The sequence below is a fragment of the Ovis aries genome, chromosome 2 (genome assembly GCF_016772045.2).
Source record: "Ovis aries strain OAR_USU_Benz2616 breed Rambouillet chromosome 2, ARS-UI_Ramb_v3.0, whole genome shotgun sequence".
Classification (NCBI taxonomy): Eukaryota; Metazoa; Chordata; class Mammalia; order Artiodactyla; family Bovidae; genus Ovis; species Ovis aries.
Window position 1 is genome coordinate 98,749,833 of NC_056055.1, and position 14,634 is coordinate 98,764,466.

Here is a 14,634-nt window from a genome sequence, read left to right on the forward strand (position 1 = left end):
TACAGATATAAAATTTTCATCTCATTAAAAATTTATACTCTTTCCTACCTATGTCCTATCTTCTTGTTATTGAACATTTAATGGTATTCTACTTCTTTGTAAAGATTGTTCTTGAAAGAATGAATCAATGAGTGAAGAGACAAAAAACTTGTCCTCTAATCACTGATTCATTCATTCTTTCAAGAAAGAATTTTTGGTATCTATTATGTTTTATACACTGTGTTTCTTTTATTTAGTTGCTTGGAATACAAAATGAACAAGCTTGTTTCATCATGGAGATATTAGTCACAGCAGTTGGTCTAATTCTGACTTGAGTGATTCCATTTTCGCATGCTTAAATCTTTCTTCTCAAGAAGGGAGGTGATTAAACATGACAATTTCATTTTCACTTTTTACAGCTAGGCTGCTGTTGTGCACTCTCTTAGAGATGTTTCTACTTCAGAGAAGATGAACTGATGTGAGCACTTTGTAGGTGTTCAAATATTAAACAATTCATAAGCTACTTCAGGATTTAATACGGAGACTAGGCGCTCCCTTGGGTTCTTAGGACTTTTGTTGCTTAAAAAAAAGCATTTTGCATACTAAAGCAAAGGTAAATTTGTAAACGCTTTCTATTTCCAGAGTATATAACAATCTAAATGTATTCATGACTGTGCTGCTGATATTTAAGTAAATTCATCAGCCTGTTATATTTAACTTTTAGCTGAACCTTTTAGTGCTGTAATAAGAGTAGCCTTAGCAAAATATGTAGAAGACATTGTATTCCATGGTTATAAAAAGGCAGCATCAATCATCTCATGAATTCTTCTTAGATATCCTCAGAAGTTATATAGGATATACTGTTAAATCTGTAGGTGCATGGTCATAACACACCAAATTCTGAAAGTTAGAGCTTTAGTATATGGATAGTTGCATGAGGCAACACTATTGAATATTCAGTGGACTCTTGAACCCCTTACATTTAGGGGGCTGGGGTTACCGACTCCCTTACAGTTGAAAATCCATGTAGAACTTATGATTTCCCTGAAATTTAACTAATAGTCCTGTTGTTGACCTTACAGATCAGTTGATTACCTAAATAGATAAAAAGCGCATATTTTGTATGTTTTCTACATTATATAGTATATTCGTATAAAGTAGCCTAAAGAATGTTATTAAGAAACTTATAAGGAAGAGAAAATATATTTACTGTACTGTAAGTTTGTTCAGTGTTTAAAAAATGAATCACTTGTTAGTGCCTACATACATATTGCCTTGTGGGGTACAAAACACTACAGATGTCATATTACTAACACTACACACCAAAAATGAAAAGATGTGAAAAATTCATGTTTATCTATAACAATTCATGAATTGATAACAAAGCAGCAGTAATATGATTACTTAATGGAAGCCTAGTATAATCAATATGACTTCTTCGCAGTTACCTAGCTTTTACATTAATGAATGAATCAGTCTAAAATTTAATGGAAGACAATAGTACAGTACAGTCATATTCATACTATAGTATTGCAAACTGTTACATTTTTAAAACACATTGCTTACCTGTGATGATAGGCTGATGGGTAGTTTTTCCAACTCAGAGAGATAGAGGTGTACTGTCCAGTAGTGCAATTCTTTAAAAGCCAAGCTATAAAAGAATAAGAAAACTAGCATATTAATAATTTCATATTAGAAATCACCCACCTTCTACATATTTAAAAACACATTAATCTCTACATAAACATTCTTACAATATACTTATTGAAAAACATCTGTCCACTAATGAACTCATGGAACGCAAACATCAACTGTATCTACTCAGTAGGAGGTCACAAGAAATAAGAAAAACTCCATATTTAAGTTCAATTGTGATCAAGAATTAACCTTTAACAAATAACTCACAAATATTTTTTGTTAAAGTTCTAGAGAAGGAGACGATAATGCAATGGAAGGCTAGTTTTTTGGTTTTTAAGAATTCACACATAAAAATCCAGAACTGGGTAGAAAAATTCTGGATAGTAAGTATCCATATAAGCCCCTGGAAACAAACTATTAAGACATATTAATAATACATGAGTGTTACCATGGCTGTGTGGAAACTATCAGAGGGTACTAAGAGGACAGTTCGAATGGTCTAAGAAAGGAAATACCCAAAATCTGAGTTATTCCTTCAAAATCACAGCAACAAAACACAAGATTTATATGGGAAAGTAAATTAGATTATAAAGAGATCTAAGATCATGGCATCTGATCCCATTACTTCATGAGAAATAGATGGGGAAACAGTGGAAACAGTGTCATACTTTATTTTGGGGGGCTCCAAAATCACTGCAGATGGTGACTGCAGCCATGAAATTAAAAGACGCTTACTCCATGGACAAAAAGTTATGACCTACCTAGATAGCATATTAAAAACCAGAGACATTACTTTGCCAACAAAGGTTCATCTAGTCAAGGCTATGGTTTTTCTAGTGGTCATGTATGGATGTGAGAGTTGGACTATGAAGAAAGCTGAGTGCCGAAGAATTGATGCTTTTGAACTGTGGTGTTGGAGAAGACTCTTGAGTCCCTTGGACTGCAAGGAGATCCAACCAGTCCATCCTAAAGAAGATCAGTCATGGGTGTTCATTGGAAGGACTGATGCCCGGGGCCAGCGAGCCCCGGCAGACTGATGCTGAAGCTGAAATTCCATTACTTTGGTCACCTCATGTGAAGAGTTGACTCACTGGAAACATCCCTGATTATGGGAGGGATTTGGGGCAGGAGGAAAAGGGGATGACAGATGATGAGATGGCTGGATGGCAGCACTGACTCGATGCACATGAATTTGGGTAAACTCCAGGAGTTGGTGATGGACAGGGAGGCCTGGCATGCTGCGATTCACGGAGTCTCAAAGAGTTGGACGCGAATGAGCAACTGAACTGAACTGAACTGATACTTTACCTTTGCTGGTGGCTCAAGTAGTAAAGCGTCTGCCTACAATGAGGGAGACACAGGTTCGATCCCTGGGTTGGGAAGTGCTCCTAGAGAAAGAAATGGTAACCTACTCAGGTACTTTTGCTTGGGAAATCCCATGGACCAAGGAGCGTAGTAGTCTATGGTCCATGTGGTCGCAAAGAGTCAGACACGACTAAGCAACTTCACTTTTGCTTTTTTCCCCTTTCTTTTCTATACTGTATGTAGCAATAAGGTGGGCTAACATATTTAAGGCACTCAAAATTTGAGGAGTTCCTTCTAAGCATATCTGATCATCAGCTGAAACCCATATGGTTTTTGCCTGCTGAATTCTTCATTGACTGTTAGAAGCTTAGGTAACTCTTAATCTGGCTGGAAAAGCCAAATCCCTGTAAAATCTCAAAAATGACTCATGAGAACATCTCTTGATGGAAGGGAAAACGTTGAGGAAAAATTTCTGGGAATGGAATCAAAATAGAATAGGATAAAGACAATAAAGTGAAAAAATTTAGATAAAAGTGGAGGAAAAATATGCAGCATGGAAATCTGAGGGAAAAAAAATACTGCCATATTTTTAAACAAAGCACACAAGAATATAGAGAGCTTTGTGAGCTATGAAAACCATCTTCAAACATAACTTCTTATAAAAGTTTGGGAAACTCAATTCATGTAAAAATATGAAAGTATTAAGGCCAGATACCATATAAACTACAAATATAAGAAAATAAAAAATAGACTAAGGAGCAGACTAATAGTCTTTCAGAAAAATATATGCATGCCAGAAATGCATGCCCAGAAACCATTAATAATCTAATGTATATTTCAAGATAAGTAGATAAGTCGGTTCGATATTCATGCTGACATGAAAGTATATCATAAATAAAAATTCAGAAATAGGATGAAAGAAGTGTAATTTTTTTTTAAATCAAAAGAATATTGTAAAAGGAGTATGGGAACAGATAAACAGAATATAATGCCTCAATAGCAACTGACAGTACAAAATGAGGAAATTTTATAAATTAAAAATAAAATATTTGAGACAAATTAGCAGTTACTGAAGGTAAGCACACACAAAGAATATCTAATATATGGATAACTGTAGCACCTGAAGGTGAGCCTCTCATCAAGGACATGGAACATATAAAAAGAAGATTAAAACTATGATTTAAAAAACTATAATAAAAGAGTTTTGTATGTCCTTTTTGAAAGAGAAAACAGGGCTTCCTTGGTGGTTCAGTGGTTAAGAATTCACTTGCTAATGCAGGGCACATGGGTTCAACCATTGGTTCAGGAGGATCCCACGTGCAACTAAGCCCCTGTACCACAACTACTGAGCCAACTCCCTAGAGCCAGCAAGCTGCAACTACTGAGCCCACACACTGAGCCTGTGCTCTGAAACAAAAGGAGACACTGCAGTGAGAAGCCCACATATCTCAAAGAAAAATAGCTCTCATTCACCACATAAAGACAGACTGCACAGCATCAAAGACTGAGCACAATCAAAAGTAAATAAGTAAAAGTTTGAAATTTGTGAAAGAGAAAACAATGCAGAATGACCAGCACATTTTTATAAAATGATTGAACTTAATAGAAAAAGAAAAAAACTTGGGCCATCAAGCATCAAGGTTTATACAACAAAGTGAACTAAGACTGCTACACAGATAACATATTTACAATACTCAAAAAAAAAAAAAGTGACAAAAAGGTTTCCTAATCAGCAAAATTAATCTTCATTCCAAAGACCTATTAACTATTAGTAATGTATAAGCATTAATTGGGCATTGTTCCCATGAGATTTTTCTCAGTTATCTCATAGTGAAAGATTCAGGCAATGATAAAAACACTAGCAAAGTAATGCTCAAAATTCTCCAAGCCAGGCTTTGACAGAACGTGAACCATGAACTTCCAGATATTCAAGCTGGATTTGGAAAAGGCAGAGGAACCAGAGATCAAATTGCCAACATCCACTGGATCATGGAAAAAGCAAGAGAGTTCCAGAAAAATATCTACTTCTGCTTTATTGACTATGCCAAAGCCTTTGACTGTGTGGACAACAATAAACTGTGGAAAATACTGAACGAGATGGGAATACCAGAGTACCTGACTTCCGTCCTGAGAAATATGTATGCAGATCAAGAAGAAACTATTAGAACTGGACATGAAACAACAGACTGGTTCCAAATCAGGAAAGGAGTACATCAAGTCTGCATATAGTCACCCTGATTATTTAACTTATAAGCAGAGTACATCATGCAAAATGCCAGGCTGGGAGAAGCACAAGCTGGAATCAAGATTGCCGGAGAAATATCAATAACCTCAGATATGCAGATGACACCACCCTTATGGCAGAAAGTGAAGAGGAACTAAAAAGCCTCTTGATGAAAGTGAAAGAGGAGAGTGAAAAAGTTGGCTTAAAACTCAACATTCAGAAAACTAAGATCATGGCACCAGTCCCATCACTTCATGGCAAAAATATGGGAAACAATGGAAACAGTGAGACTTTATTTTTGGGGGCTCCAAAATTAGTGCAGATGGTGATTGCAACCATGAAATTAAAAGACGCTTACTCCTTGGAAGAAAAGCTATGACCAACCTAGACAGCATATTAAAAAGAAGAGACATTACCAACAAAGGTCTATCTAGTTAAAACTATGAATTTTCCAGTAGTCATGTATGGATGTGAGAGTTGGACTAGCCAAAGAATTGATGCTTTTGAACTGAGGTTTGGAGAAGACTCTTGAGAGTCCCCTGGACTGCAAAGAGATCCAACCAGTCCATCCTAAAGGAAATCAGTCTTGAATATTCATTGAAAGGACTGACACTGAAGCTGAAACTCCAATACTTTGGCCACCTGATGCAAAGAACTGACTCATTAGAAAAGACCCTGATGCTGAGAAAGATTGAATGGGGAAGGAGAAGGGGATGACAAAGGATGAGATGGTTGGATGGCATCACCGATGCAATGGACATGAGTTTGAGCAAGCCCCGGGAGTTGGTAATGAACAGGGAATCCTGGTGTGCTGCAGTCCATGGGGCCACAAATAGTCAGACAGAGAAGCTGAACTGAACTGAGAAAGATGTTGACCTTAGTACTAGTGGTAAGACTTATATAAATAATTATTTGTAGATCTAAAAATAAAGTCTTAAAATTTTATTGCGTGTAATATCTGTATTATCTGCTATTGTAGATATGGTGTAAACATGAGAGTTTGGAGAGAATCCAAAGAAATATGCAAAAAAGATTTAAACTGTTTTCAGTAACCATCAGTAGTATTGACATTATTTAAATCTTATTCCCAAACTGTTCATATATAATATGGTATAAACAAAGTGAATAATGATGGAATATTCTAATTTTACCATCTTCTGTATTCTTTAAATCCAAGACCTCTGTGTGGAAGAAAGAGGATATGTAAAGACACAATATGAATATAATGTTGAAAAGATGAAGTGAAAACCCTATAATTAGGTATATATTAGAACTGAATCAAGGTGAGATAAGAATGCCTTCTTAAATGAACAATTCAAAGAAATAGAGGAATACAATAGAATTCAAGTAAATTGGAAATATGGAGGGAGAATTTCATCTAGTAACCTCCAATTAAAATAAATAAATTTTCCTCCAGTTCCATTCTTATTTCTCAAGATTGCTTTGGCAATTCGAGGTTTTTGTATTTCCATACAAATCTTGAAATTATTTGTTCTAGTTCTGTGAAAAATATGGCTGGTAGCTTGATAGGGATTGCATTGAATTTGTAAATTGCTTTGGGTAGTATACTCATTTTCACTATATTGATTCTTCCGATCCATGAACATGGTATATTTCTCCATCTATTAGTGTCCTCTTTGATTTCTTTCATCAGTGTTTTATAGTTTTCTATTATATAGGTCTTTAGTTTCTTTAGGTAGATATATTCCTAAGTATTTTATTCTTTTCATTGCAATGGTGAATGGAATTGTTTCCTTAATTTCTTTTTCTACTTTCTCATTATTCATGTATAGGAATGCAAGGGATTTCTGTGTGTTGATTTTATATCCTGCAACTTTACTATATTCATTGATGAGCTATAGTAATTTTCTGGTGGAGTCTTTAGGGTTTTCCATGTAGAGGATTATGTCATCTGCAAACAGTGAGAGTTTTACTTCTTCTTTTCCAATTTGGATTCCTTTTATTTCTTTTTCTGCTCTGATTGCTCTGGCCAAAACTTCCAGAACTATGTTGAATAGTAGCGGTGAAAGTGGACACCCTTGTCTTGTTCCTGACTTTAGGGGAAATGCTTTCAATTTTTCACCATTGAGGATAAGGTTTGCTGTGGGTTTGTCATAGATAGCTTTTATTAAGTTGAGGTATGTTCCTTCTATTCCTGCTTTCTGGAGAGTTTTTATCATAAATGGATGTTGAATTTTGTCAAAGGCCTTCTCTGCATCTATTGAGATAATCATATGGTTTTTATTTTTCAATTTGTTAATGTGGTGAATTACATTGATTGATTTGTGGATATTGAAGAATCCTTGCATCCCTGGGATAAAGCCCACTTGGTCATGGTGTATGATCTTTTTAATGTGTTGTTGGATTCTGATTGCTAGAATTTTGTTGAGGATTTTTGCATCTATGTTCATCAGTGATATTGGCCTGTAGTTTTCTTGTTTTGTGACATCTTTGTCAGGTTTTGGTATTAGGGTGATGGTGGCCTCATAGAATGAGTTTGGAAGTTTACCTTCCTCTGCAATTTTCTGGAAGAGTTTGAGGAGGATAGGTGTTAGCTCTTCTCTAAATTTTTGGTAGAATTCAGCTGTGAAGCCGTCTGGACCTGGGCTTTTGTTTGCTGGAAGATTTCTGATTACTGTTTCAATTTCCGTGCTTGTGATGGGTCTGTTAAGATTTTCTATTTCTTCCTGGTTCAGTTTTGGAAAATTGTACTTTTCTAAGAATTTGTCCATTTCTTCCACGTTGTCCATTTTATTGGCATACAACTGCTGATAGTAGTCTCTTATGATCCTTTGTATTTCTGTGTTGTCTGTTGTGATCTCTCCATTTTCATTTCTAATTTTATTGATTTGATTTTTCTCTCTTTGCTTCTTGATGAGTCTGGCTAATGGTTTGTCAATTTTATTTATCCTTTCAAAGAACCAGCTTTTGGCTTTGTTGATTTTTGCTATGGTCTCTTTTGTTTCTTTTGCATTGATTTCTGCCCTAATTTTTAAGATTTCTTTCCTTCTACTAACTCTGGGGTTCTCCAATTCTTCCTTTTCTAGTTGCTTTAGTTGTAGAGTTAGGTTATTTATTTGACTTTTTTCTTGTTTCTTGAGGTATGCCTGTATTGCTATGAACTTTCCTCTTAGCACTGCTTTTATAGTGTCCCACAGGTTTTGGGTTGTTGTGTTTTCATTTTCATTAGTTTCTATGCATATTTCGATTTCTTTTTTGATTTCTTCTGTGATTTGTTGGTTATTCAGAACAGCATGCTTGGGGCTGGTGCATGGGGATGACCCAGAGAGATGTTATGGGGAGGGAGATGGGAGGGGGGTTCATGTTTGGGAATGCATGTAAGAATTAAAGATTTTAAAATTTAAAATAATAATAATAATAATAATAATAAAATAAAATGAATAAATTTATATTAAAATATATATATAAAAAAGAATTGGCATGATAAAAGAAACTATAGCCCTAACAGAAGCAGAAGAAATTAAGAAGTGGTGGCAAGAATACACAAAACTATACAAAAAAAGTAATAATGACCCAGATAACCACAATGCGGTGGTCACTCCCCTAGAGCCAGACATCCTGGAGTATGAAGTCAAGTGGTCTTAGGAAGCATTACTATGAACAAAGTTAGTGGAGGTGATGAAATTCCAGCTGAACTATTCCATACTACAAGATGATGTGATGCTGTGAAAGTGCTGTACTCAATATGTCAGCAAATCTGGAAAACTCAGCAGTGGCCACAGGACTGGACAAAGTCAGTTTTCATTCAACAATGGGAGATGCCAAAGACTGTTCAAACAATTGTGCAGTTGCACTCATCACATGATACAACAAGTTTATATTCACAATCCTTCAAGCTATGCTTCAGCAGTATGTGAACCAAGAATTTCCTGATGTATAAGCTGAGTTTCAAAGCGGTGGAGCAACCGGAGATCTAACTGCCAACATTCTTTAGATCATTGAGAAAACAAGGGAATTCTAGAAAAAAAAATCTACTTCTGCTTAATTGACTATGCTAAAGTCTTTGACTATGTGTATCACAACAAACTGGAAAATTCTTCAAGAGATGGGAATACCAGACTACCTTATCTCCCTCCTGAAAAATCTGTATACAGGTTAAGAAGCAACAATTAAAACCAGACATGGAACAACAGACTGGTTCTAAACCAGGAAAGGAGTACATCAAAGTTGTATATTGTCACCCTGCTTATTTAACTTATATGAAGAATACATCATGCAAAACACTGGACTGGATGAATCACAAGTTTTAATGAAGACTGCTGGAAAAACATTGACAGCCTCCAATATGCAGATGATTCCACTCTAATGGCAGAAAATGAAGAAGAACTAAACAGTTTCTTGATGAAGGTGAATGAGGAGAGTGAAAAAGCCGGCTTGAAACTCAACATTCAAAAAACTGAGATCATGGCACACAGTCCCATCACTTCATGGCAAATAGAAGGGGAAAAAGTGAAAGCAGTAACAGATTTTACTTTCTTGTGCTCCAAAATCACTAACGAGGTTGCATGCAGCCATGAAATTAAAAGATGCTTGCTCCTTAAGAGGAAAGCTATGAAAAACCTAGACAGCATATTTAAAAGCAAAGATATCACTTTGCCAACAATGGTCTGTCTAGTCAAAACTATGGGTTTTCTCGCAGTTACGTACAGATGTGAGATTTGGACCATAAAGAAAGCTGAGCACCAAAGAACTGATGCTTTTGGACTGCGGTACTGGAGAAGACTCCCACTGAGAGTCATTGGATAGCAAGGAGACCAAATTAGTCAATCTTAAAGGAAATCAACTCTGAATATTAATTGGAAGGACTGATGTTGAGGCCAAAGCTCCAATACTTTGGTCACCTGATGCAAAGAGTTGACTCATTGGAAAAGACCCTGATGCTGAGAAAGATTGAAGGCAAAAGGAGAAGGGGGTGACAGAGGATAAGATGGTTAGATAGCATAAACAACTCAATAGACATGAATTTGAGGAAACTCTGGGAGATAGTGAAGGACAGAGGAGCTAGGTGTGCTACAGTCCATGGGTCACAAAGAGCTGAACACAACTTAGTGACTGCACAACAACAGAACTGAATTAGAATGTATTAATAGAAATTATATGTTAGAAATGTTTTAGAATATATTAGTAGTGTTAGTATGAACTCTTGAAGTTTTGTTCCTTTTACCTACATGTATACATCTATCTTTTTACAGTCTGTTTTTCTCTGTCTCTCTATCCCTCTCTTCCATATATATATATATATATATATATATATATATATATACACACACACACACACACACATACACACACACACACAAACACACATACATACAGACATACATGCAATGGAATATTAGCCATAAAAATAATGCCATTTTTAGCAATATGGATGGACCAGGAGATTATCAAACTAAGTGAAGTCAGAGAAAGACAAATATATTGTCTTTTGCTTCAGTTCAGTTCAGTCGCTCAGTCGTATCCGACTTTCTGCGACCCCATGAATCACAGCACACCAGGCTTCCTGTCCATCACCAAATCCTGGAGTTCTCTCAGACTCACGTCCATCGAGTCCGTGATGCCATCCAGCCATCTCATCCTCTGTTGTCCCCTTCTCCTCCTGCCCCCAATCCCTCTCAGCATCAGAGTCTTTTCCAATGAGCCAACTCTTCACATGAGGTGGCCAAAGTATTGGAGCTTCAGCTTTAGCATCATTTCCAAAGAAATCCCAGGGCTGATCTCCTTCAGAATGGACTGGTTGGATCTCCTTGCAGTCCAAGGGACTCTCAAGAGTCTTCTCCAATACCACAGTTCAAAAGCATCAATTCTTCAGTGCTCAGCTTTCTTCACAGTCCAACTCTCACATCCATACATGACCACAGGAAAAACCATAGCCTTGACTAGACGGACCTTAGTCGGCAAAGTAATGTCTCTGCTTTTGAATATGCTATCTAGGTTGGTCATAACTTTTCTTCCAAGGAGTAAGCATCTTTTAATTTCATGGCTGCAATCAACATCTGCAGTGATTTTGGAACCTCAAAAAATAAAGCCTGACACTGTTTCTACTGTTTCCCCATCTATTTCCCATGAAGTGATGGGACCGGATGCTATGATCTTCGTTTTCTGAATGTTGAGCTTTAAGCCAACTTTTTTACTCTCCACTTTCACTTTCATCAAGAGGCCTTTTAGTTCTTCTTCACTTTCTGCCATAAGGGTGGTGTCATCTGCATGATTATATGTGGAATTAAAAAAAATGTTACAAATTAACAGACTCACTGACTTAGACAATGAATTTATGATTACTGGTGGGGAGGGTGGGAGTGGGATAGGAGTTTGGAATTGTCATGTACATACAACTTTACTTAACATAGATAATAAAAAAATACTTAGTGTAAAACACAGGGAACACTGCTCAATATTCTATAATAATCTAAATCAGAAAAAATTTTGGAAAAAATAATAGATACGTGTGTATGTATTAACTTTGCTGCACACCTAAAACAAAAAACTATGTTAATCAACTCTGCTCCAATATAAAATAAACATTTTCCAAAAAGTCATTGGGCTTTCTTCAATTAAAAGAAAGTGACTGACTAAAAGATCTAACAATATGCTGCCTATAAGAAACTGAGTTTAACTTAAAGACACAAAGACAAATGACAAGATGGAAAATAATCTTTCAAGCAAAGGTAACCAAAAAAATCAGGGGTAGCTCTATTTATTTCAGACAGAATATACTTAAAAATGATTTTTATAAGTAACAAAGGAGGTCTTTATATAATAAAGAATGGATCAATCCATCAAGAAGTTATAACAATGGTAAATATATGGTCAGTATTGAAGATCTAGTAAGAAGCAGCAGCTGCGCTTTGCTGAAGCAGCCATGAAGAGAGACTCCACGTCCAAGGCAAGAGAAATCCAAGTAAGATGGTAGGTGTTGTGAGAAGGCATCAGAGGGCAGACACACTGAAACCATACTCAAACTAGTCAATCTAATCACATGGACCACAGTCTTGTCTAACTCAATGAAACTAAGCCATGCCATGTAGGGCCACCCAAGATGGGCAGGTCATGGTGGAGAGGTCTGACAGAATGTGGTCCACTGTAGAAGAGAATGGCAAGCCACTTCAGTATTCTTGCCTTGAGAACCCCATGAACAGTATGAAAAATCAAAATGATAGGACACTGAAAGAGGAACTCCCCAGGTCAGTAGGTGCCCAATATGCTACTGGAGATCAGTGGAGAAATAACTCCAGAAAGAATGAAGGGATGGAGCCAAAGCAAAAACAATACCCAGCTGTGGATGTGACTGGTGATAGAAGAAAGGTCCAATGCTGTAAAGAGCAATATTGCATAGGAACCTGGAATGTTAGGTCCATGAATCAAGGCAAACTGGAAGTGGTCAAACAGGAGATGGCAAGAGTGAACACTGACATTCTAGGAATCAGCGAACTAAAATGGACTGGAATGGGTGAATTTAACTCAGATGACCATTATATCTACAACTGCAGGCAGGAATCCCTTAGAAGAAATGGAGTAGCCATCATGGTCGACAAAAGAGTCTGAAATGCAGTACTTGGATGCAATCTCAAAAATGACAGAATGATCTCTGTTCAATTCCAAGGTAAACCATTCAATATCACAGTAATCCAAGTCTATGCCCCAACCAGTAACACTGAAGAAACTGAAGTTGAATGGTTCTATGAAGACCTACAAGACCTTTTAGAACTAACACCCCAAAAAGATGTCTTTTTCATTATAGGGGACTGGAATGCAAAAGTAGGAAGCCAAGAAAATCCTGGAGTAACATACAAATTTGGCCTTGGAGTATGGAATGAAGCAGGGCAAAGGCTAATAGAATTTTGCAAAGAGAATGCACTGGTCATAGCAAACATCCTCTTCCAACAGCACAAGAGAAGACTGTACACATGGACATCACCAGATGGTCAACACCGAAATCAGGTTGATTATATTCTTTGCAGCCAAAATGGAGAAGCTCTATACAGTCAGCAAAAACAAGACTGGGAGCTAACTGTGGCTCAGATCATGAACTCTGTATTGCAAAATTCAGACTCAAATTGAAGAAAGTAGGGAAACCATTAGACAATTCAGGTATGACCTAAATCAAATCCCTTAGGATTATAGAGTGGAGGTGAGAAATAGATTTAAGGGACTAGATGTGATAGAAAGAGTGCCAGATGAACTAGGATGGAGGTTCATGACATTGTACAGGAGACAGGGATCAAGACCATCCCCATGGAAAAGATATGCAAAAACCAAAATGGCTATCCAGGGTGGGCTTACAAATAGCTGTGAAAAGAAGAGAAGCATTCAGTATCACTCCAATTAAAATAAATAAATTTGTATTAAAAAAAAGAGAGAAGCAAAAAGCAAAGGAGAAAAAGAAAGATATAAGCATCTGAATGTAGAGTTCCAAAGAATAGCAAGAAGAGATAACAAAGCCTCTGCAGTGATCAATGCAAAGAAACAGAGGGAAACAACAGAATGGGAAAGACTAGAGATCTCTTCAAGAAAATTAGAGATATCAAGGGAACATTTCATGCGAAGATGGGCTCAGATAAAGGAAAGAAGTGGTATGGACCTAACAGAAGGAGAAGATATTAAGAAGAGGTGGCAAGAATACATAGAACTCTACAAAAAAGATCTTCACGACCAAGATAATCACAATGGTGTGATCACTCATCTGATCATGATGGTGTGATCAGAGCCAGAAATCCTGGAATGTGAAGTCAAGTGGGCCTTAGAAAGCATCACTATGAACATAGTTAGTGGAAGTGACGGAATTTCAGTTGAGCTATTTCAAATCCTGAAAGATGATGCTGTGAAAGTGCTGCACTCAATATGCCAAAAATTTGGAAAACTCAGCAGTGGCCACAGGACTGGAAAAGGTCAGTTTTCATCCTAATCCCAAAGAAAGACAATTCCAGAGAATGCTCAAACTACAGCACAATTGAACTCATCTCACACGCTAGTAAAGTAATGCTCAGAATTCTCCAAGCCAGGCTTCAGCAGTACGTGAACCATGAACTTCCAGATGTTCAAGCTGCTTTTAGAAAAGGCAGAGGAATCAGAGATCAAATTGCCAACATCCGCTGGATCATCAAAATAGCAAGAGAGTTCAGAAAAACATCTATTTCTGCTTTATTGATTATGCCAAAGTCTTTGACTGTGTGATCACAATAAACGGGACAATTCTTCAAGAGATGGGACTACCAGACCACCCGACCTGACTGTTTAGAAGCTATATGCAGGTCAGGAGGCAACAGATAGAACTGGACATGGAACAACAGACTGGTTCCAAATAGAAAAAGGGTATATCAAGGCTGTATATTATCACCCTGTTTATTTAACTTATATGCAGAGTACATCATGAGAAACGCTGGGCTGGAAGAAGCACAAGCTGGAATCAAGATTGCTGGGAGAAATATCAATAACATCAGATATGCAGATGACACCACTCTTATGGC